We start from the raw sequence: 21,504 nt of genomic DNA on the forward strand, positions 1-21,504 counted from the left end.
GTCTCTAACGTCGCCCTTGTCTCTAATGTCGCCTTCGTCTCTAACGTCGCCTTCGTCTCTAACGTCACTTTCGTCTCTAACGTCATTTTCGTCTCTAACGTCGTCCTCGTCTCTAATGTCACCTTCGTCTCTAATGTCGTCCTCGTCTCTAATGTCATCCTCATCTCTAAAATCACCTTCGTCTCTAACGTCGCCTTCGTCTCTAACGTCGTCCTCGTCTCTAATGTCACTTTCGTCTCTAATGTCACTTTCGTCTCTAATGTCGTCCTCGTCTCTAATATCACCTTCGTCTCTAACGTTGTCCACGTCTCTAATGTCGCCTTCGTCTCTAACGTCGTCCTCGTCTCTAATGTCACTTTCGTCTCTAATGTCACCTCCGTCTCTAATATCACCTTCGTCTCTAACGTCGTCCACGTCTCTAATGTCGCCTTCGTCTCTAACGTCGTCCTCGTCTCTAATGTCACTTTCGTCTCTAACGTCGTCCTCGTCTCTAATGTCATCCTCGTCGCTAATGTCGCCCTCGTCTCTAATGTCACTTTCGTCTCTAACGTCGTCCTCGTCTCTAATGTCGCCTTCGTCTCAAACATCATCCTCGTCTCTAATGTCGTCCTCGTCTCTAACGTCGTCCTCGTCTCTAACATCGTCCTCGTCTCTAATGTCATCCTCGTCTCTAACATCATCCTCGTCTCTAACGTCATCCTCGTCTCTAACGTCACTTTCGTCTCTAACGTCGTCCTCGTCTCTAATGTCGCCTTCGTCTCAAACATCATCCTCGTCTCTAATGTCGTCCTCGTCTCTAACGTCGTCCTCGTCTCTAACATCGTCCTCGTCTCTAATGTCATCCTCGTCTCTAACATCATCCTCGTCTCTAACGTCATCCTCGTCTCTAACGTCACTTTCGTCTCCAACGTTGTCCTCGTCTCTAATGTTGCCTTCGTCTCTAATGTCACTTTCGTCTCTAATATCACCTTCGTCTCTAACGTCGTCCTCGTCTCTAACGTCGCCTTCGTCTCTGATGTCACTTTCGTCTCTCATATCACCTTCGTCTCTAACGTTGTCCTCGTTTCTAATATCACTTTCGTCTCTTACGTCGTCTTCGTCTCTAATGTCACCTTTGTCTCTAACGTCGTCCTGGTCTCTTACGTCGTCCTCGTCTCTAACGTCGTCCTTGTCTCTAATGTCGCCTTCGTCTCTAACGTCACCTTCATCTCTAACGTCACTTTCGTCTCTAACGTCGTCCTCGTCTCTAATGTCATCCTCGTCTCTAATATCACCTTCGTCTCTAACGTTGTCCTCGTTTCTAATATCACTTTCGTCTCTAATGTCGTCCTCGTCTCTAATATCACCTTCGTCTCTAACGTCGTCCACGTCTCTAATGTCGCCTTCGTCTCTAACGTCGTCCTCGTCTCTAATGTCACTTTCGTCTCTAATGTCACCTCCGTCTCTAATATCACCTTCGTCTCTAACGTCGTCCACGTCTCTAACGTCGTCCTCGTCTCTAATGTCACTTTCGTCTCTAATGTCGCCTTCGTCGCTAATGTCGCCCTCGTCTCTAATGTCACTTTCGTCTCTAACGTCGTCCTCGTCTCTAATGTCGCCTTCGTCTCAAACATCATCCTCGTCTCTAATGTCGTCCTCGTCTCTAACGTCGTCCTCGTCTCTAACATCGTCCTCGTCTCTAATGTCATCCTCGTCTCTAACATCATCCTCGTCTCTAACGTCGTCCTCGTCTCTAATGTCACTTTCGCCTCTAATATCACCTTCGTCTCTAACGTCGTTCTCGTCTCTAATATCGCCTTCGTCTCTAATATCACTTTCGTCTCTAACGTCGTCCTCGTCTTGAATATCACCTTCGTCTCTAACGTCGTCCTCGTCTCTAATATCACTTTCGTCTCTTACGTCGTCCTCGTCTCTAATATCACTTTCGTCTCTTACGTCGTCCTCGTCTCTAATGTCGTCCTCGTCTCTAATGTCGCCTTCGTCTCTAACGTCGCCTTCGTCTCTAACGTCATCCTCGTCTCTAATGTCGACTTCGTCTCTAATGTCGCCTTCGTCTCTAACGTCATCCTCGTCTCTAATGTCGACTTCGTCTCTAATGTCGCCTTCGTCTCTAACATCATCCTCGTCTCTAATGTCGCCCTCGTCTGTAATGTCGCCCTCGTCTTTAATGTCACCTTCGTCTCTAATGTCGCCTTCGTCTCTAACGTCATCCTCGTCTCTAATGTCGCCCTCTTCTTTAATGTCGCCTTCGTCTCTAATGTCACCCTTGTCTCTAATGTCGCCCTCGTCTTTAATGTCACCTTCGTCTCTAATGTCGCCTTCGTCTCTAACGTCATCCTCGTCTCTAATGTCGCCCTCGTCTCTAATGTCGCCCTCTTCTTTAATGTCGCCTTCGTCTCTAATGTCACCCTTGTCTCAAATGTCGCAACCGCAACTAGCCAGGTGAACAAAGATCCACCAGAGCACCAGACACATTTAACACAACAGCCTATCCATGACGCTTCTCCCCCAGTCCAATACAGTTGAAGGCAGCACCCATTTGATGCTGGTGATATTTCTTCTTCACAGGATAGAAACTAATATCTATACTATATCTATACTAAACGATAGAAGAAGTACAAGGGGCCTAAACCTATAATCCCCCTGTTTATATGAGATGATCCAAGAGAATTTTCCAGACTAAAGTTAGCTTTACCTGCTGACGCTACTGAGCATTTCAAGTATCAGATATTGGTTGACCATCTCAAGCTGGAAGAAGCCTTGCTTATTTCTGACTCGTACACCAATTCCCATTGTCCCTATTGTGACACAATGGCTCCTCTTGGCCAGCCTCAACAGCTTGCTTTGAAGAGAATAGCGGAACTGATGGATGGAGTAAACATTACAGAAGGTGATACGGTGTCATTTCGCAAGTTTGCTCTGAAGGTACGTGCTCTTGTGGGGATGTTGGATCAACTGGGACAAAGTGGAACGATCGAGTTGAATTGTGGTTCTCATGTCACTTGACTTAGAGTGGAACATCTTTCATAATGCGTACATAATGTATAATGTAGTATCTAGATCTAATGATAGACTAAGACATCCATCCCATCACATCCCAATTTTTTATCACTCCCAAGATTACAACACAAGGAGAAATATTTCATTAATGGGAATGAAAAGGAAACTGAAATGCACTAGTTTCAGTGTAACTTGTAAAGATCCAAACATTTGGAATGGGATCGACAGGACAAAAAAAGTCTGAAACTTTGCACATTTTTAAAAAGAGATTAAAACAACATCTACTATTAAACTACGTTTAGTGTTATCACTTTCTTTTAAAACCCAAAAATAACAGGTTGAGGATTAAATGACGTAACTCCCTTTTCGTCTAACTATTGTATATTGTATACATACATGTTTTCTTTGTGCCAATACCTGTGTTGAGGTCTTGTATCTGTGGACCTGAGGAAATCTGGGGATCTAAGTTTTAGGGGATTGGGGTGGAAATTGTGGCATTGTTTTTCTATGGTAAACTGTTAGGTCTTGGCTGCCATTTATAAAATAAAGATAGCTTATAGGGAGTCCAAATTTTTACAAGTAGACAATGTATTTATTTGTGTGTCACTGTATTATAATGTGATTTGTAAAAATGAAATAAATGAAGTGAACACAGGATGGAAACTTTGCCATCCTAGATGACGGATCAGAGAGAACCATTCTCCTACCTGCTGCAGCTAATCAACTTAGGCTTCATGGGATTCTGAGAACTTGGCACTGAGAACAGTCAGACAAGATATCAGAGTTATTCAAGGTCAGTCAGTATCATTCACTATCGCCCCAGCCTCACAACCCAATAAAACCTATAAAATAAAGGGAGCCTTCACTGCAGAATACCTGGGTTTAGCAGAACATTCGCACCCTGTTGTGACATTACAAAGTAGATACCCCCATCTGCGAAACCTCCCCCTCAGTTCATTCCAGCAGGTAAAGCCACCTCAGCTGATGGGCTCAGATTATCCACATTTGATCACCCCCATCGAACCTGTGCGACTTGGGCCTCCTGGTGGACCAGCTGCTATTAAACCAGATTAGGATGGACATTACAAGGTCCCACAAGCGCAGTAAAGGATCAGCTACCCACTGATGTTTATTCATCTCCACACAATCACCAGACTCTGACCTGCTGACAAATGTTCAGCGACTTTGGCAACTGGATGTATTGCCATTCAGGAATGAGAAAGCTGTTAGCAGATCTCAACAGATCAGCATGCCATCCGTTTGCTGGAAGACTCAATAGTCAGAGTGACTACAGACCTGTGACATGCCCATTCTCCATTGCCAGGAGCACAGAGAAAAGGTTCATGTGGCTGAGCACAATGGGAAACACAGGATTGTGTTTAATTGCTCATTTACATATCAAGGACAAAGCTTGAATGATCACCTCCTACCAGGACCCTCTCTAGGACCCACATTGTTCGAAGTATTACTGCGCTTCAGACAGCACAGCATCGCCATCTCAAGTGATATTAAAGGTATGTTTCATCAGGTCCGCCTACTCCCTGATGACACACCACTGCTGAGGTTTCTGTGGAGATGTTCAAATGGAGCAACCCCCCGATGTGTTTGACGTTCTGCCCTTTGGCGCTACCTGCAGGCCCTGCCGTGGTGTCTCTGCACTACAGCGGCATACCAAACACCAAACCTACTGAGGAGATAACAGCTTCATGTGGACAACTGCTTATACAGCTGGAGCTCATCAGAGGAGGCAGCTGAGTTCGTGGACAGGCTCCGTTCACTTCTCCTGTCGGGTGGGTTTGAGCTGAGGCAGTGGGCAAGCAATGTGCCTGATATTATAGCACATCTGCCAGAAGAGGCCAAGAGTGGCGACAATGAACCGTGGCTCGCACAGAATCCTCCACACCAACAGGGAATGGCACTTGGGATCCGCTGGCATTGTGAGAGATGAACTAGGTTACGATACCGTTCAGTGCCAAATAACAAGCCCACAATGCGATATATCTACAGAGTGCTAGCAAATCAGTACCACCCTCTTGGCTTCATAATCCCATTTTTATAGCAAGACACCTGTGGGACAGATCAGAAGAATGGGTTGACCCTCACCTTCCCGGAGACCTACTGCAAGCCTGGTGTAATTAGAATATCTGCACCTTGTAGCCATACCACCATGCTATAGTAGCCCAGAGATGGGTAAGACTGTAGCACAGAAATCAACATTTTCTGTGCTGCTTCAGAGCAGGTCTACAGCTCAGTCGCATACCTTCGCACCAAGATGGGAATGTGGAGTCAGCGTTCATCATGGCGAGGTCAAGAGTATCTCCCAAGAAGCAACAGTCTATTCCTAGACTTGAACTGTGTGCTGCACTAACCGGGGCTGGCAAACCGGCTCATTACGGAGCTCACCATAACCATAGAACAAGTTGTGGAGCGACTCCACAACCGTGTGGAAGTGGATTCAGTCAGATTTATGCAGATTTAAAGTCTTTGTTGGAACGAGAGTGGCTGAGATCCAGGACCTTAGCAGTAACATGACATGGCGGTACGTAGACTCGACAAACAACCCAGCAGATGATATAACCAGAGGAAAGTCTCTGCAGTCATTAGCTGGAGAAAACAGATGGAGTTCAGGACCATCTGGGTCTGGGCGATGAATCGGGTTTTAATCTCAGTACGATCTGGGTTTCCAACGATGATAAAAATAAAAGGGTGTGATTATTTTCCTCTCTGCAGTTTCCTCTCCTGCTGTCTTCAGCTGCTAATCGAGCGTCTCTGGCGTTGCAGCGCTGTGCTGTAAACTCCTCCCACAGCCGCTTTGCTTTCATTCAGACACTGTTGCCAACTTGGAGACTTTCTCGCTAAATCTGGAGACTTTTTTTGTTAAAAGCGACAAATCTAGCAGCTTTTACTGGAGTTATTAGAGACTTTTCTGGTGTTTTGGCGACTGACTTGAAGGCACATATTGTTCTGCAGTTACTGTAAGGAAGGAGCAGCGGGAGCCTCTCCCGTCCTAAAGCACTCCCAGGCGGCCAGTCTCAGTCGGCTCCGGCTGCAGGTCAATGTAGAATAACTGCAGTAGGTTGTGGAAGTTCACCTAAACATAGTTTATACCATTGTCAGTGACAACTGGCTGCATTATTTTCCTATACATAGTTCAGCCAGTTAAACACTGTAATAGCCCTCCGTTACGGGGCGTTACCATAGCAACGCGTTAACCAGCTGGTTCAGATCAGCTGCTTTTAACAGGTGAATGAGAGAAACGCGCTGCAGCCTGACAGCGGTTGTTTGGTATAAAACGTACATCCAGGCCAAAGTAAAATAGTTTGTATCATATAGTATATTAGTAAAAAAAAGAAATACAGATTTGTTATAAAATATTTACTGTGTGTGAGTATGGTGGTAAAAGCGGATTAAACAAGTCGTAACCGTGTGTCAGATGGTTATAATGTCCGAACACCACGATGAGCAGCGTTGTTTAATCCTTACTTATATTTATCCAGTTTACATCAGTATTTGCACTTTGTCAAGAAAAAGCTTCATGTTTGTTTGTTTTCTAAAATATGTGGAATCCTAAAGACATTTTTTAAAAGTCACGGTTTAATGTTAAAAAAAATTCATGTTGTTAAAGATAAAAGGATAATCATGTTAAATAATCGAAATATCAAATTAAGTCAAAATAATCTTCACCATAAGTTTTGCCATAATTGAGCAGCTCTACGTGCACACCTGTACTCCACTATCTGCACACATCTGCAGCTGTACAACAGGTTTCCTCCTGGGCATGGAGGCACCTCCACCTGCCTCCATCTGCCCGATGGCCGCTACACCACGTCTGGCTGTGGAGAACATCGTTCTGTTCCTCTGCTCTGGGTTGGGAAAAGGAGCGGACCCGACCTGTCAGTCCCTTCCCTTTGGAAGGTGCCGGACTGGAGTCCAGAGTCTCCATGTTCCATGTCCACCAGCAGGGACAGATAAGCCACGTTGGGGAGCATTTTATATCCAACCATCACTTCATGTTCTGTATCTGCAGGTGGAGGAAACACCTGAGCAGCCTGATGATGGGCTGTTGTCATGGCGACCGCCTCCTTTTACCTGCAGGTCTTCATGTAGAGCTTTATTAGTACGGCAGCTTCTGTACGACTTATTAACTGTGTGATGTGGCTTTTCTAACATGTAGAACTGCTTGGTTTCAGAACATTTTCCTGCTGGACGTTTTACGTGCTGGAGGAACTTTTTCTCTTCTTCTGCAGATGCTGTTAATGTCCAACATTCTGGGGGAAAGTTTACGTTTCATTTGGAACAAATGGCTCAGATTCCTTTTTATTTCCTGCCTTTGGTGTCGCCGTTTCCCGTTTCTCCAGATGTTGTCGTACGCCGGGGTCAGAGTTGGCGTGGAGGTCGGTGTAGATTTGTTCGTAATAACCAGTCTGCTTTTAATGTATGCCAAGCCTTTTTATTAGCAGCACCCAAAACATGTGCCAGGTGGACAGGTGACATTACCAGACACGCTGTGTAACATATTATATTTTAACAATAATATCTACATCCCTCTTTTTAAGTTTTTTTTTTTTTTTAAATAACAAGGGGTAGAAAATAAAATAAAACTGTTAGTAACATCAAGTTACAAAACAACTGCCTACTATGTAGCCTAAATGAAATACAACTACTTAGGTACATAGTCTGAATATTTACGATTTGGTTTAGGAACTCTACCACTTTTGGTACGGTACTGATTGTCATTATATTGCATTGGGATAGCATTGGGTAAATCATTCAGTGTCACTCTTCCATTTGTCTCTTGTTCACTTTGGTTCTCATTCGATGTTGGTTTTGCATTGTCAGTCATTTTACTTGTGTCATTTTCTGTGTTTTCAGTTTTGGATTTGTCCAGCTGTGGAAGACTGTCCATTTCACTTGACTGAGTGGTGACTTGATCAGGTTGCTTTTCATTCACAGGCAGGAGATGTTGTCTGTTACGTCTGTATTGTTTCCCGTCAGACTCCACCATGTAAGAACAAGGTTCTTTGCAGATCTGACGTACAACTCCGATTTTGTCGTGTCCTTTTACTGTTTGCAATCTCACAACCTGGTTTGGTGTTAGGGGAGTGAGTGGCTTGCTTGACTTGTCATAATGTTGCTTTTGAGCTCTGCGCTTTTTTGTGAGCTGAGCTTTAACAGTAGCTGTGGCCTTTGCTGTTGGTTTAAGCAGTTTTTTACACATTGGGAGAGTTGACCGTGTTCGTCTTGAAAACAGTCTCTGGGCTGGTGAGCCAAGGATGTTGTCTCGTGGTGTGTTGCGCAGGTGTAGCAGATTTAAGTATAGATCCGTTCCATCTCTTTTTGTTGTTTCAAGAAGTCTCTTGGCACTTCGAACAGCTCTCTCACCGAGACCATTTGACTGAGGAAACTCAGGGCTGCTCGTAACATGTTCAAATTCCCAAGCTGTTGCAAAGTCGCGGAATGCTTGGCTTGTGAACTGAGTGCCGTTGTCGGAATACAGTTTTTGTGGTATTCCATGCACTGAGAAGTGACGCTTGAGCTTCTTGATTGTGCAGGATGATGTCAAATTTTCGAGTTTGTCCAGTTCAAACCATCCGGAATAAGAATCAACAAGCACAAGATAATGGTTGTTGGCCCACTCAAGTATGTCAGTAGCTGTGACAGACCATGGGAGATCCGGAATGTGATGAAGTTTTAATGGCTGTTTTTGTTGGTGAGGCTTTAGACTGTTGCAGACACTGCAAGATTTTACCTTGTCCTCAATGTCCTTGTTTATTGTTAGCCAGAACACAGTGTCCCTTGCTCTGCTTTTGGTAGACTCCATGCCGGGATGTCCTTTGTGTAGCTCCTGTAGATAGATGTCACGTAGTGATGCTGGAACAACAGCTCTGTTATTTTTGTAAACAACATTTTGGTCAACAGTCAGTTCATCACGAAAACTGTAAAATGGTTTAATCACCTCGGGTACACTACTCGCTCTTGTGGGCCATCCCTGCTGGATAAAGCGGGTGAGTGTTTGCAGAGTTGTATCCGCTTTTGTGTGTTCTCTGAGCTCCTTTAGACGTCGGGCTGAAATCAGCTGAAGTGACATGACTTCAAAGTCACGTTGTTCTTCTTTCAGAGGGGGAGTGTCCATCTTTGGTGTGCGGGAAAGAGTGTCAACAATGTAGAGATGCTTGCCTTTTTTGTAGACCAGTGTAAGATTGAACTTCTGCAGTCGTAGCATCATTCTTTGTAGACGTGCAGGGACTGTGTGAAAGGGCTTGCTGTGAATGGTGACCAGTGGCTGGTGGTCGGTTTCAATCACCACCGGCTTTCCATAGATGTAGTCGTAGAATTTGTAACACGCAAAAACAACTGCGAGTAACTCCTTCTCGATCTGCGCGTACCTTCTCTCCGTTTCAGTAAGAGTCCGTGAGGCATACGCAACAGGTTTGTTGTCCTGGAGACAGGCCGCTCCAAGGCCGTACTGAGAAGCGTCGCAGGTGAGGGTTACAGACTTTTTCATGTCATAGTACTGAAGCACTGGTGGGCTGGTGATGCAGGCTTTGAGTTTGATGAAAGCATCTTCTTGGTGAGGGGTCCAGCTCCACACCACATCCTTGTGCAGCAGCTGACGTAGCGGTGCAGACAATTCACTTAAGTTTGGTATGAACTTTCCTAGGTAGTTGATCATACCTAAGAAGCGCTGAAGGGAAACCTTGTCTTCAGGTGAGGGCATGTCATTGATTGCAGCTATTTTAGCTGGATCTGCTCTGAGTCCTTTGTCAGTGAATATGTGACCGACATAGCTCACTTCTTTGAGTCTGAATTTACACTTTTTGGGATTTAGCCTTAGCTTAACTTGTTTGGCACGTTCCAGTATTTTTCTGAGATTGCGGTCGTGCTCCTCAACACCTTGTCCTCCAACCAAAATATCATCAACGATCACTGCACATGGATATCCTGCGAATATCTGTTCCATGGCTTTCTGGAAAACTTCAGAGGCTGTGTTGATACCAAATGGCATTCTCAGGAATTTAAACCTGCCAAATGGTGTTGCAAATGTGGTGAGAAGAGATGAAGCATTGTCCAGTTTGATCTGCCAGAAGGAACTTTTTGCGTCCAGGACAGAAAAGACGGTTGCTTCAGACATTTGCGCTGCCACTTCCTCAACCGTGCGCACTGGATGGTGAGGTCTCATCAATGACTTGTTTAAGTCCCTCGGGTCGATACAAAGACGCACTTCATCAACGTCTTTCTTGTGTGTGGCAACCATGTTTGACACCCATTCTGTGGGCTCGTCCACCGGTTCGATTACTCCAAGTTGCTGCATTCTGTGGAGTTCCTTTTCCACTTTTTGTTGCATCGGAACAGGAATGCGCCGTGGAGAGTTGACAACTGGTACTGCATTGGGTGCAAGTTTCATTGAGTAGGTCACTGGTAGATTGCCAAGCTCATCTTTGAATAAGTCCTTGTATTCATCAAATATATCCTTTTCAAAGCTATTATCCTGAGCAGTGTCAATGTGGAAAACTTCCTGGCTGAAGCTAACCAAGTTCATTCTCACACTGTCCTTCAGTCCCACAATGGACTGTACATTTTGCTTGACAACTTGAAAAAGTAGGTAGTAGGACTACTCAGCCAGTTTGCACTTGAGAGTGATTGTGCCTGCAGATTTGATCTTTGTTCCTCCAAAAGCGATGAGATTTGTCTGCTTGTCCGAAGTCTGCAGCTTCTCTATGCAGCCAATGTCTTTGCAAGTATTCAGAGAAATAACATTACATTTAGCTCCAGTGTCAACTTTTAGTTTGAGAGCCTTGTTTCTGACTGTCACTGAACAATAACCCTCTTTTTTGGAGCCATCTTCGCCCTCTAGTGTAAAGTGCTCGATAGTAAAGGTATCATCGCTGTCTGAAGTTCCTGCTGAGATTTGGTTAACTTGTTTTCCTCTTTGTTGTGGCTTTGCAGACCTGCACTGGTTTTTGAAATGGTTGTACTTGTTGCACATGTGGCATTGTTGTCCAAATGCAGGGCATTGCTCACGTTTGGCAGGATGGGAACCACCACAGTTTCTGCAGTTGGAGATGCCTGTGAAGACCTTTTCTGGTTTCTTTCTGTATTTATTGCTCTTTTTAAATGTGTGACTGTGCTTTACTTGTACAGTGTCCACACTAGCAGAAATCACGTGTTTTGGAATAGAGAGGGCTTTACTGTGTTGGTCTGTGAGCTCGCTTATTTGACAAATGCGCATTGCTTTGGCAAGTGTTAACTCTGTTTCTTTGAGGAGGGAATCACTGCTGATACACTAATCTGTCTCTGATTAGCTCGTCTTGTAATGCTCCAAAGTTACACGTTTTAGCCATGTTCCTCAATGTGCTCACATACGCCTCTACTGTTTCTGCTGTCGTTTGTTAAAGTTGTGTCTCTCCATAATGACATTTGTTTCAGGATTACAGATCTCTTTGAACTTCCTTTTCAAACACGCCGGGTCCTCTCTCGACTCTGCGGCAGTTACGATAGCGCCATCCTCCGACTTTACCGCTGGGGCATACGTCAATGATCTCTCTCTTTCTATGGCCTCCGGTCCCGCCAGATTGAGGAGTATATAGGCCTTGGTTTTAGCATTTTTATCACTGTGGGCTGCGGCTATGAATATATCATATTCTTGCTCGAACTTACGCCAGTTCTCGGCCACATTGCCATCAAAGACGAGAGGATCTGGTCGCCGGAATCCGTCCGCCATTATTGTTGTTGTGCGGAGGTCGAAAAGTTTTTCTCGCGCTTACCGGCTCCCTTTGCCTTGTGTCTTAAGCAGACTTTGCGATGAATCCCTCTTCCGACACCATGTAGATTTGTTCGTAATAACCAGTCTGCTTTTAATGTATGCCAAGCCTTTTTATTAGCAGCACCCAAAACATGTGCCGAACCGGCTGCATTATATAGAGTACCAGCATGAGACAACAGCGACACCTATTGTACAGGTGGACAGGTGACATTACCAGACACGCTGTGTAACATATTATATTTTAACAATAATATCTACAGTCGGGACGTTTTACCACCAAGTCCTGCTTTTAGAAACCCCAGAAGTGGACTGGGACTGGTCTACGGCGGGCTTGGTGCTGCAGGGTTAGAAATGAGGCTCCTGGACCTGAAACCAGAACCAAACGGACCGGCGGCTAACCTGTTAGCTGGAAACGTTCCCGCTTCCGGTTCGGTGTGAGCTGAGACCATCCAAACTCAGACCCGGATCAGCAGAACCAGCAGGTTCGGTTCGGCTTCTCTGTTTATGTTCCGGTTCTTCTGAGCGCCAACAGAAGCGGCGCATCGTCGCACTCATGTGACGTCACGGGCCGCATAGACGTCATCATAGACATTTTATATATAGATGCTGACTTTTCCTCCATCGAGCCTCCGAGTCCTCCTGACCCCAAACAGACCACTGTTGGTGAGATTCGTTCCTGAACACAACCAAAGATCCGTTCTTTGTTCCAAGACAATCTGGTTTCATCCGCATCTCGTGTCTCCTGTTGGAACACTTTGTTCAGAATCTGGACCTGATAGAAGTCTGGTCTCTCCCTCAAAGATTTTCTCACCAATAAAGTCAAAGAAGTTTCTTTCAAATGAATCCACAGATTTTATCCAACCAAGTATTATTTTCAGCGATTCAAACTGAGGCTGATGTTTCTTGTTCCTTTTGTAAACTTCAGCCAGAGACTTCTACTCACCTTTTTGGAAATGTATAAACTCACAGAACTTCTGGAAGGACATTGTTGCACTGAGCTCCAATAACCTCAAACCAGCTTTCCTCTGCATTTTGAAAATGTTTTGTTTGGTATCACAGATTTTAAGAAGAAAGATTCCTCTGCCATATTTCTAATAAACCTGATCCTGGTTCTCACAAAGTTCCACATTCACAAAAAGTAAAGTCGTGCATAGAAAACCACATTTTAATCTCTTTATAACGGATGTAAAAATGCATCTTGATACAATCTCTGACTCAAACAACAAAAAGGAAAAAAAACAAAACAAAAAAACAAAGGATATTTGTAACAAATGTAATTTAATTCTGTAACTCACATTCACCCTCTTATTTTTTATTAATTCTTTTTTATTATTTTCTTTTTATTTATTTATCATTTTATTTTATTTTTATTTTTCTCTTTCCATGAATGTCCGGTGTCCCTTTTTGTACAATTGTCTTTTTTTTCTTTTTGAAGACTGTTGTAAATTCTGTAAAAGAATTGAAGTTATAAATAAAGGGGAAGAAAAGACATAATCTATACATAGACGCCTCGTTGAGCGCTGGAGCGTTAACCAGCGTCGCCGCCATGTTGGATGGGTCTCCGCCATATTGGATGGGTCGCCGCCATATTGGATGGGTCTCTGCTTTGAGTCTTGCTGCAGAGTCAACGTAGTTTCCCCACATAACTGTTTTCTGTGGAACAACGCGTATATATTACACACAAACAAAATACTTTTCTACATAACTAGTTTATAAATAATGTTAACACAGTGAATAATCTACTAAATAAAAATGATAAATTTTACTCCATGAGGTGTTCATGGAAAAATATATTGATGTTTTACAAAGAGAGTTTTACATGGTAGCATAATTACCTCCGCCAAGGAGGTTATGTTTTTACTGGCTTATCTGTTTGTCTGTTTGTGTTCAAGATAACTTTAAAAGTTCTGGACGGATTTTCATGAAAATTTTAGGACTTGATTTAATCTTGGTGGTGATCCGGATTACCATTTGGATCCTGGAACTTTTTAAAGGCCTTGGCGAGGTTTGCGCTCTCTGAGTGTTTTTCTAGGTAACTTCTGAATTGTACAGTTTTGATACAATACTTTATTTTCAGACTTTGTACAACTGTATCTCTATATTGATAAATTAATAAATGTAAATAAAAGAAAGAGTCAACCATAGTCAAGAGAAAACCAGCAACTATTCCCGTATACGGTTGCAATAATCAGCAAAATATTGAAAGCAGGTTGTGTGGAATTACATTTCACAAGGTTGAATAATAATTTATTAGACCAGATAAAAATAGATAAATCCAAATTCATCAATAAACAAACATGTTAGTATCAATTTCATTTATACATTTATTTATATTGCAGCTACCTTATGTCTTTGTTAAGTAGCATTATAAAACATTTTAGCACATAGTTTTTAATGTTTTACAGTGATCTGTATCATAACAATATCTCTGCCCTTTGTAACAAACCAAACTGGGAGAAAAATCAGGTGAAAATTGGTGAAGTTCAAGTTTATTTATATAGCACATTTCTACAGCAGCAGCTGCCCAAAGTGCTGAATTGTAAAGCAACAAACAACAACACTGCACAATTTAAAATTAAACACTTGTGGTGGAATTATGCGTATAGTGTAGTTTTAACACTATACGCATAATACGCACTATACGTTTTATTCCCGATTTGACTGTCAATGGATGCAAAGTCCTACATCCAGCCTCTCTACTCCCCGCTCCTGCCGATGACACGCTCCATGACTGTGTGGCTGGACTGGCCATCCTCTGCACCCCCAGACCTGACCTCTCTGACCGACCTCTAGTTGACCCTGACTTGATGGCTCCGCTGTGGAAACACCGTGGTTTCCTGACATCTGATGGTGACCCAGTTCGTCACCGTCGCCTTATTGACTCCCTTCTTTCTGCCATTTTGCTCCCTTGACAGGTTGCTGTATGCACATGTGCACTAACTCTTCTGACCCTGTCTCTACAGGTGACTCTCCTGCAGATGAAGGCTGCGTCTCTGACCCACCCTCCTTTTACAGCCTCTCACTTCCTCTTTTCTCTCACGGCCCACAGATGGAGAGATTTCCTCCTTGGTCTCTCTCAGGCCTTCCTTGGACCAAAGCACTTCCTCTCGTGCTGTTGTCCATGCGCATGCGTAAAAGGGGAAGACCAAAGAGGTCCCCCCGTAGATTCTTTTCACAGGTCCACCCGAATGGGCATGGGCCCCTCCGAGGCTCCCCCTCCTGGCACGACCCTGTGTGATAATAATGTTTTAACATACTGTGCTGATCTCATGTGAACCTTTTCAGGCGTTTGCTCTCAGGTTGCTGCAGACCTTCCTGAACCAGCGTCTAAGCAGCTCTGTTTACTTCAGCCTGGAGACTTTGTCCTGATGAGAAGCTTCAAACGTCAGTGCTGGGACCACCTATTTCACATTCTTCTGGCGACCCAGACAGATGACCATGCTACTTGGCTACCGTAATACCATATCATTGCTGCAGGGAGGTTCCTGCACCGACCGTGGCTCCCCGGCTTGCTGCTGATCGTGACGCAGCAGTGTAACGCACCACCCGACAGAGGGCAGAATAATCCCTGTGGTAGCGTGGGTAGTGAGACAGTCTACTCTCACACCTGAAGACCAGCCGCCGTTCTCAAACAATCTCAGTGTGGAGTGAAATTAGCGTCCACCTGCAACAGTAGCGTGCCAAGCTCCAACACAAGCTCCGCCCACCCGGCATCATAGAGAGAGATCGACCCTGGCATCCATTTAGGGTTCATGTCTGATCATTAAAGAGCTCAATGTGTTGTTTGGTTATTTTAGCTATCATCGTTGTGTTTCCTATTGTCTTCTTTAATCAATCTGCCTCACCCCCTGTTAACCGCTCTGCCACTCACTACAGTTCCTTCTCTGCCCCGCGGTCGCTGAGTGCCCAGAAGGGTTCTGAGGGCAACCTCCGGCGGTTAAAAGTGAAGCCTATGCTGAAGTGCATTCAGCTGCAGTTCTCCCTTCATCCGCTAGGGGCTGGCTCCAAAACAGAGCAAATCCCCATAGACTCCCATGTTCCATGTTCCCATGCGGGTCCTTTTTATTGACAGGTACCAATCTCTGGCTTCAAGGACGAAGGACATAGAACAACCACGGTTTTTAGCCGGTGATCAATGTGACTTAGCTTTAGCCCGCTTACCTCCGTTAGCTGGGTAGCTCCTGTTATCTCGGGGTTAGCTCGGTTAGCTTTTAGCTACAGAAACCTCAGAGTTCACTCGATGTCCGTCAGCCACCATGACGCTCACAGCCCCCCTCTCAGCTCCACCTCTTTGCCCATATTTGTGTTTTCCGGGCGAGACGATGCGCATGACGCTACCAACATGGCGACGGTAGGAACCGCCCACCGAGCTTCAATTCAGCTCTTCAGGAACCTACTGGTGATGTCACGGAGGCCCCGTCCATCTCTTTATACAGTCTGTGGTTCTAACAGGTAGACGCGCCATCTTCTATTCCCCAGCTAGCACTCTGAGGAGCCCCTGTGCGGTCTACTCTGTCATTATGATACATGCATCCTGTGTGTGCTCTGGTTCTTTGGATGGCATGGTGATCGGTGGACCAGTTACCAGTGGTGTATTTCTGATTCCACTTCTGCGTCTACTTGGGGGACCGTTTTTTCCTAAACTGGAACTGACTGGTCTCCTTCCTCCTACGTGGATAATAAGAATTCTCGCAGGTGGTCTTGTGTGTTGAAATTAGACCTGACTAAGGCTACTTTGGTGTTCACGTTTAACACTACCTCTGAGCCCCTTTTGTCACATCCTCCTCCTAGTCGATATCGGGGTGGTACTTTTAGTAACTCCTGTTGTCATGTGAGGTTATTTGTGTATGTTCCGGGCCCTCGCCGGGACCCGTTAGAAGATTTTTCTCTTTGCAGTGATGTCACGTCGTCGCCTCGTAGCTTGGCTGAGTCCTATGCTGATTTCCCTGTTGTCGGTCTTTTCCCGGGTCCCAAGTCTGAACTTGAGAAGTGAGTGGATGATTGCTTTGAGATGATGACTGGCATGTCTGCTCAGAGTAATAATTGGATATTGCTGGCTGAGCAGGTAGAAGTGTTTGTTGGAGTTGCCTGTGTGGTCTGCCTGGGGCCCAGACCTGTGCTGCGTGTAGTTACCCCTCCACCTGAGTTTGACTCCACCTGTATGATTGATTTGCTCTCTTCTGAAAACCCTAATCCTAACCCTTTCAGATATGTATTTCCTTGGATGTTCCTTTCCTTGTTACCCGCACACAGTCCCCTCCTCTGGTTCAGGTGTGATGAAGCGAGATTTTACTTGCTTCATGAGCTCCTCTCCGGATTCTGGTTTTGTAGGGGTTTTGGTCCGTGCTTGGTGTGACAGTGTTTATGCTGTTAATTTTCTGTGGCCTGCGCCGGCCTTTGGTGGTGGTACGGTGGTCTGGTTCTTAGGGGCGTGCTGCCATCGAAGTGGGCTGGTATATGTGCCCCTGTCACCCTTCTCTTGCCTACAGTTGTCTTCCTGGGTTTCCCATCTGCCCCCTTATCCGGTCACTCGGTCCAGGCACTCTGTTCATCCTGACGACTCAGCTGCTTCTGCCTACGTCAACGCTATTGGGGTTCCATTGCAGTACTTGCTGCCCTTTTTGTTCTGTGTTTGCTGTGTCGTCCCGTGTATCAGAGCCTTGTTGGTTGGGCTGATTGACACTGCCTTAGGATGTCGCATTCCTCGGCTTGTTTATTACTCTCTTCCTGCTTCGGATCTCCCTCACTTTGTTCCTTTTTCCTTCTTTTTTGATAGTGATGGCTTTTCTGATTCTGACTCTGACACGTGAGTGTCATTCCTTTCAGGATGTTTTATGACGGATTTTCTTCAACCCTGCCAGGAGTGACCATTCTGATGTTTTAGTTTCCTGCATCTCTTTGGGTAGTTAGTGTTATTTTATGGGTTTGTTTTGTTGCTTTGTTATGTTCATGAATTGTGTTTCTTTTGTGTTGATCCTGAAAGGATCAAAAGGGGGAATGTGGTGGAATTATGCGTATAGTGTAGTTTTAATATGTTACTCATTTATTAAATTATATTAAGATATATATTCTGCATAGTTAGAGTAGTTCAGTAAGCTTGCTTTAGTAGATTCATGCAAAAAACTAAGTGTTCTGTTCAAGGCCTGTTTCAGCTTTGACTATTGTTATCTCCAAGCTAGCAGTTGTTTTGACTCGTGCTGCCAGGCAAAGCTTGTTTGTGTCTGCTTAAAGAACACTGTAGCACTCGTGTTCTACAGAGCAGAGGCAGAGCTCTCGAGACCTCTCGCCCGCAACATCTGTACATGCCCAATAAATTGAACAGAAAACAGTTGATTTATAGATTTATTTCTCATTGGATAAATTCCACGACAACACTGCACATTAAAAAAATAAATAAAATCTGGACACAAAACAAAAAATAAAAATAAAAGTAAAAAGAAATTAAAATACACAGTTGTGTATTGTGGTTGGACCTACACTTTACAGATAAATGCATTGGAGGCTCATGGAGACCTATCCAAGATGGCGGCGCGATGAGCCGTCAGCCTGTATAGGCAGCGTGATACGATGTGGCGTCTATGTATATATCATTTGTTTTCAATAACCTGCCTGTTTTTATCAGCACAACTTACAGGTCACCAAAGCCTTCCTCATGTTTTATGAAAAAATTTTCCGATTTCATATCAGCCATACATCTTAAATATAAAACAATTTTAATGGTGATTTTAACCTTCATACTGATAACAGTGGTGATCCCTATGCCAGTGAGCTTTTAAACATTTTAACCAGTTTTAAACAGCATGTTAACCAGACTGCCCACAACAGAGGACACACCCTGGCTTTGACCATAACTTATGGCCTGACCCCCGGTGTGTCCTCTGTGTCAGACTACTCTGTGTTTTTTAACATCACCAGCTCTATAAAACAAGGCGCTTCAGTGAGGACTGTGAGGAGGCAATGCATTACTTCTGAAGTGGCTGCATATCTTATGGATATTTTATCTGGAACTCCTGCTAAGATCTTTCCTCCATCATGTGATTTTATCGTCAACAAATTATAGTCAGCAATTAACTCAGCAGCTCCAGTTAAAACAAAAAAATAAAGAAAGAAATTCAGAACAATTTCCCCCCACACAGCAGAGACAGATGGCTGCCTGTCCTGAGCCGGGTTCTGCCGGAGGTTTCCTTCCTGTTAAAAGGGAGTTTTTTCCTTCCCACTGTCGCCAGTGTGCTTGCTCAGGATGGGAGATTGAGTTGGACTCAACTCAATCTGTTGGTTTCCTTATATAGGCTGTTATGAATTGGCCTTCATTATGTTTTCCCCTCTGTCTGTAAAGCGTCTTGAGATGGCATTGCCGTGATTTGACGCTATATAAATAAAGTTGAATTGAATTGAATTGCATGTGAGGACTTGGCAGACCACTTCAGAGGTAAGATCAATGCTATTAGATCCAACTTTTATCTCAGCATAATGATCTTAATCGATATGAAGCATTGTTTTTATCTGAGGAAACACTGGAGAGTTTTGGTGAGCTTGGTGGAGTTTTCTCCCAGCTAAATCCAACAACCTGCCTTTTAGACCCGATTCCCACATCGCTTTTAGAAACTTTATGGTTTCTTTGAGTGTGAGCTTTTAGACAAAGTAAACTGCTATCTTCAGATGGGTGTTTTCCCTTCTGCCTGTAAAACGGCGGTGGTGAGGTCCCTTCTGAAGAAGAGTGGCTTAGATCCATTGTTAATTACCGACCTGTATCCAACTTACTGTTTTTAAGTAAAATAATAGAAAAATTGTTGCTACTCAATTACAAGAGTTTCTGAATAAACACAACATTTTAGAAAAATATCAATCTGGTTTAGGCTGCACGGTGGCGCAGTGGTTAGCACTGTGGCCTCACAGCAAGAAGGTCACTGGTTCAATCTTTGGCTGGTTTGGTCAGTGGTCTTTCTGTGTGGAGTTTGCATGTTCTCCCCGTGTATGCGTGGGTTCTCTCCGGGTACTCCGGGTCCTCCCACCATCCAAAGACATGCATGATAGGTTAATTGGTCACTCTAAATTGCCCCTAGGAGTGAGCGTGAGTGGTTGTTCATCTCTCTGTGTGACCCTGCGATGGACTGGCGAGCTGTCCAGGGTGTACCCTGCCTGTCGCCCAAAGCCGGCTGGGATAGGCTCCAGCTTCCCCGCGACCCTAAGCGGTTCGGAAAATGAATGAATGAATGAATCAATCTGGTTTAAGGACTAACTCAGCTCTAACTTGGACTCTGAGACTTTCTGTTCTGGTTCTACTGGATCTTAGCGCTGCATTCGAAACAGTAGATCATCAGATTTTATAAACAGACTCAGAAGTCTGATGGGCCTCAACTGCTCTTAAGTGGTTTTATTTCCACCTCTCAGATCGACTATTTTTTGTAAGTATGGATACATGCTCCTCAGGAACCCATAAAATGTGGGGTTCCCCAAAGATCACTGAGTGATGTCATCGGGAGACATGGCGTTGATGTCCACAGCTATGTCGATGATACGCGGCTTTACGTCGCCGTGTCTCCTGAAGACTTAGTTCTTTATTTGTTCCTTAATGTTCTTTTAAACTGTGTTTCAGATATAAAGTTATGGATGACAGAGAACTTTTTACAGCTCAACCAGGACAAAACTGTGGCTTTAATGATCGGTCTTGAAGGCAAGAGAGAGATCCTTTAATCAGAATGACAACATTTTAATTCTTCCCAGTGTGTGAGAAATCTGGGTGTTCTTCTTGACTCTGAGCTGGACTTTATTCCACACATACACTGCAAAAACTCAGCCTCAAAAAACAAGAAAAAAAATACAAAAATGAGGTAAATGTTGCTTAAAATAAGATAAATTATCTGTCAACAGAACAAGAGAATTTGGCTTTTCAAGACTTCCCAAAACAAGTAAAAAAAATACTCTTAAAACAAGAGGAATTCTCCGGCATAGAAACTAAGAATTATCTTAAGCATATGTGTACTCAATTTAAGATTTTTAATCTTACTTAGATTTCAGTTTTTGCAGTGTCAAAAATGTAACAAAAACAGGATTTTATCATCTCAAGAACATCGGCATAGTCGCCCGTCTCTTTCCAGCACAGAGGTGCTGATGAATGCTTTTATTTCCAGTAGATTAGATTACTGTAACGTCCTGCTCTCTGGTCTTCCTAAAAAGTCTCTTTCCAGCCTACAATAACTACAGAATTCAGCGGCACGAGTTCTGACGAGGACCAGAGGGCAGGAACACGTTACACCAGTTTTAAAATCGCTGCATCGGCTTCCTGTACGTTTCAGGATTGATTTTAAGATTATTTTACTTGTTTTTAAATGTCTTAACGGTCTTGGGCCTTCTTATTTATTTGACCTTCTTTTTAGTTATGGGACTAGTGGACCCTGAGGTCCTCTGGTACCGGCCTTTTAGTGGTTCCTAAAGTCAGAACTAAAACATATTGTAGCATGCTGAGCATTGGTGGGTGGAGTTTTCCCAGCATGCCTTGCTGACTTTGTTCAGGTTGCACCGTGAGTGAAACTGCTAATGCCGTTAATGAGACTCTGTTCTTCAATGCATGTAGGTGGTTCTGTGAATGTTAATAAAGGGCACAACTTGTAAGAGAGAACACTTGTCTGCATTCAACCTCATCCCATTAATATTGCTACATTGGTGTCAGAAGTGGGATTGAGATGGCAACCATTTTGAGAGGAGTTGAAGACCTGATCACATGGCTGCATTCTCTGGAG

At 44.2% G+C, this 21,504-nt stretch overlaps 1 protein-coding gene across 3 annotated transcripts in view; it reads right to left on the minus strand.

The window, feature by feature from the left end:
* hdac6 (histone deacetylase 6) overlaps positions 1–12,304 on the minus strand; it is a 78,221-nt gene extending 65,917 nt beyond the window's left edge. For all 3 annotated transcript variants that reach the window (XM_079239410.1, XM_079239409.1, XM_079239408.1), the window contains exon 1: positions 12,164–12,304. The gene's annotated coding sequence lies outside the window, so the exon portion shown is untranslated. The remainder of the gene's footprint in view (positions 1–12,163) is intronic.
* Between the last annotated feature and the right edge of the window lie 9,200 nt (positions 12,305–21,504).

This window comes from Telmatherina bonti (genome assembly GCF_933228915.1).
Source record: "Telmatherina bonti genome assembly, chromosome: 4".
Lineage (NCBI taxonomy): Eukaryota > Metazoa > Chordata > Actinopteri > Atheriniformes > Telmatherinidae > Telmatherina > Telmatherina bonti.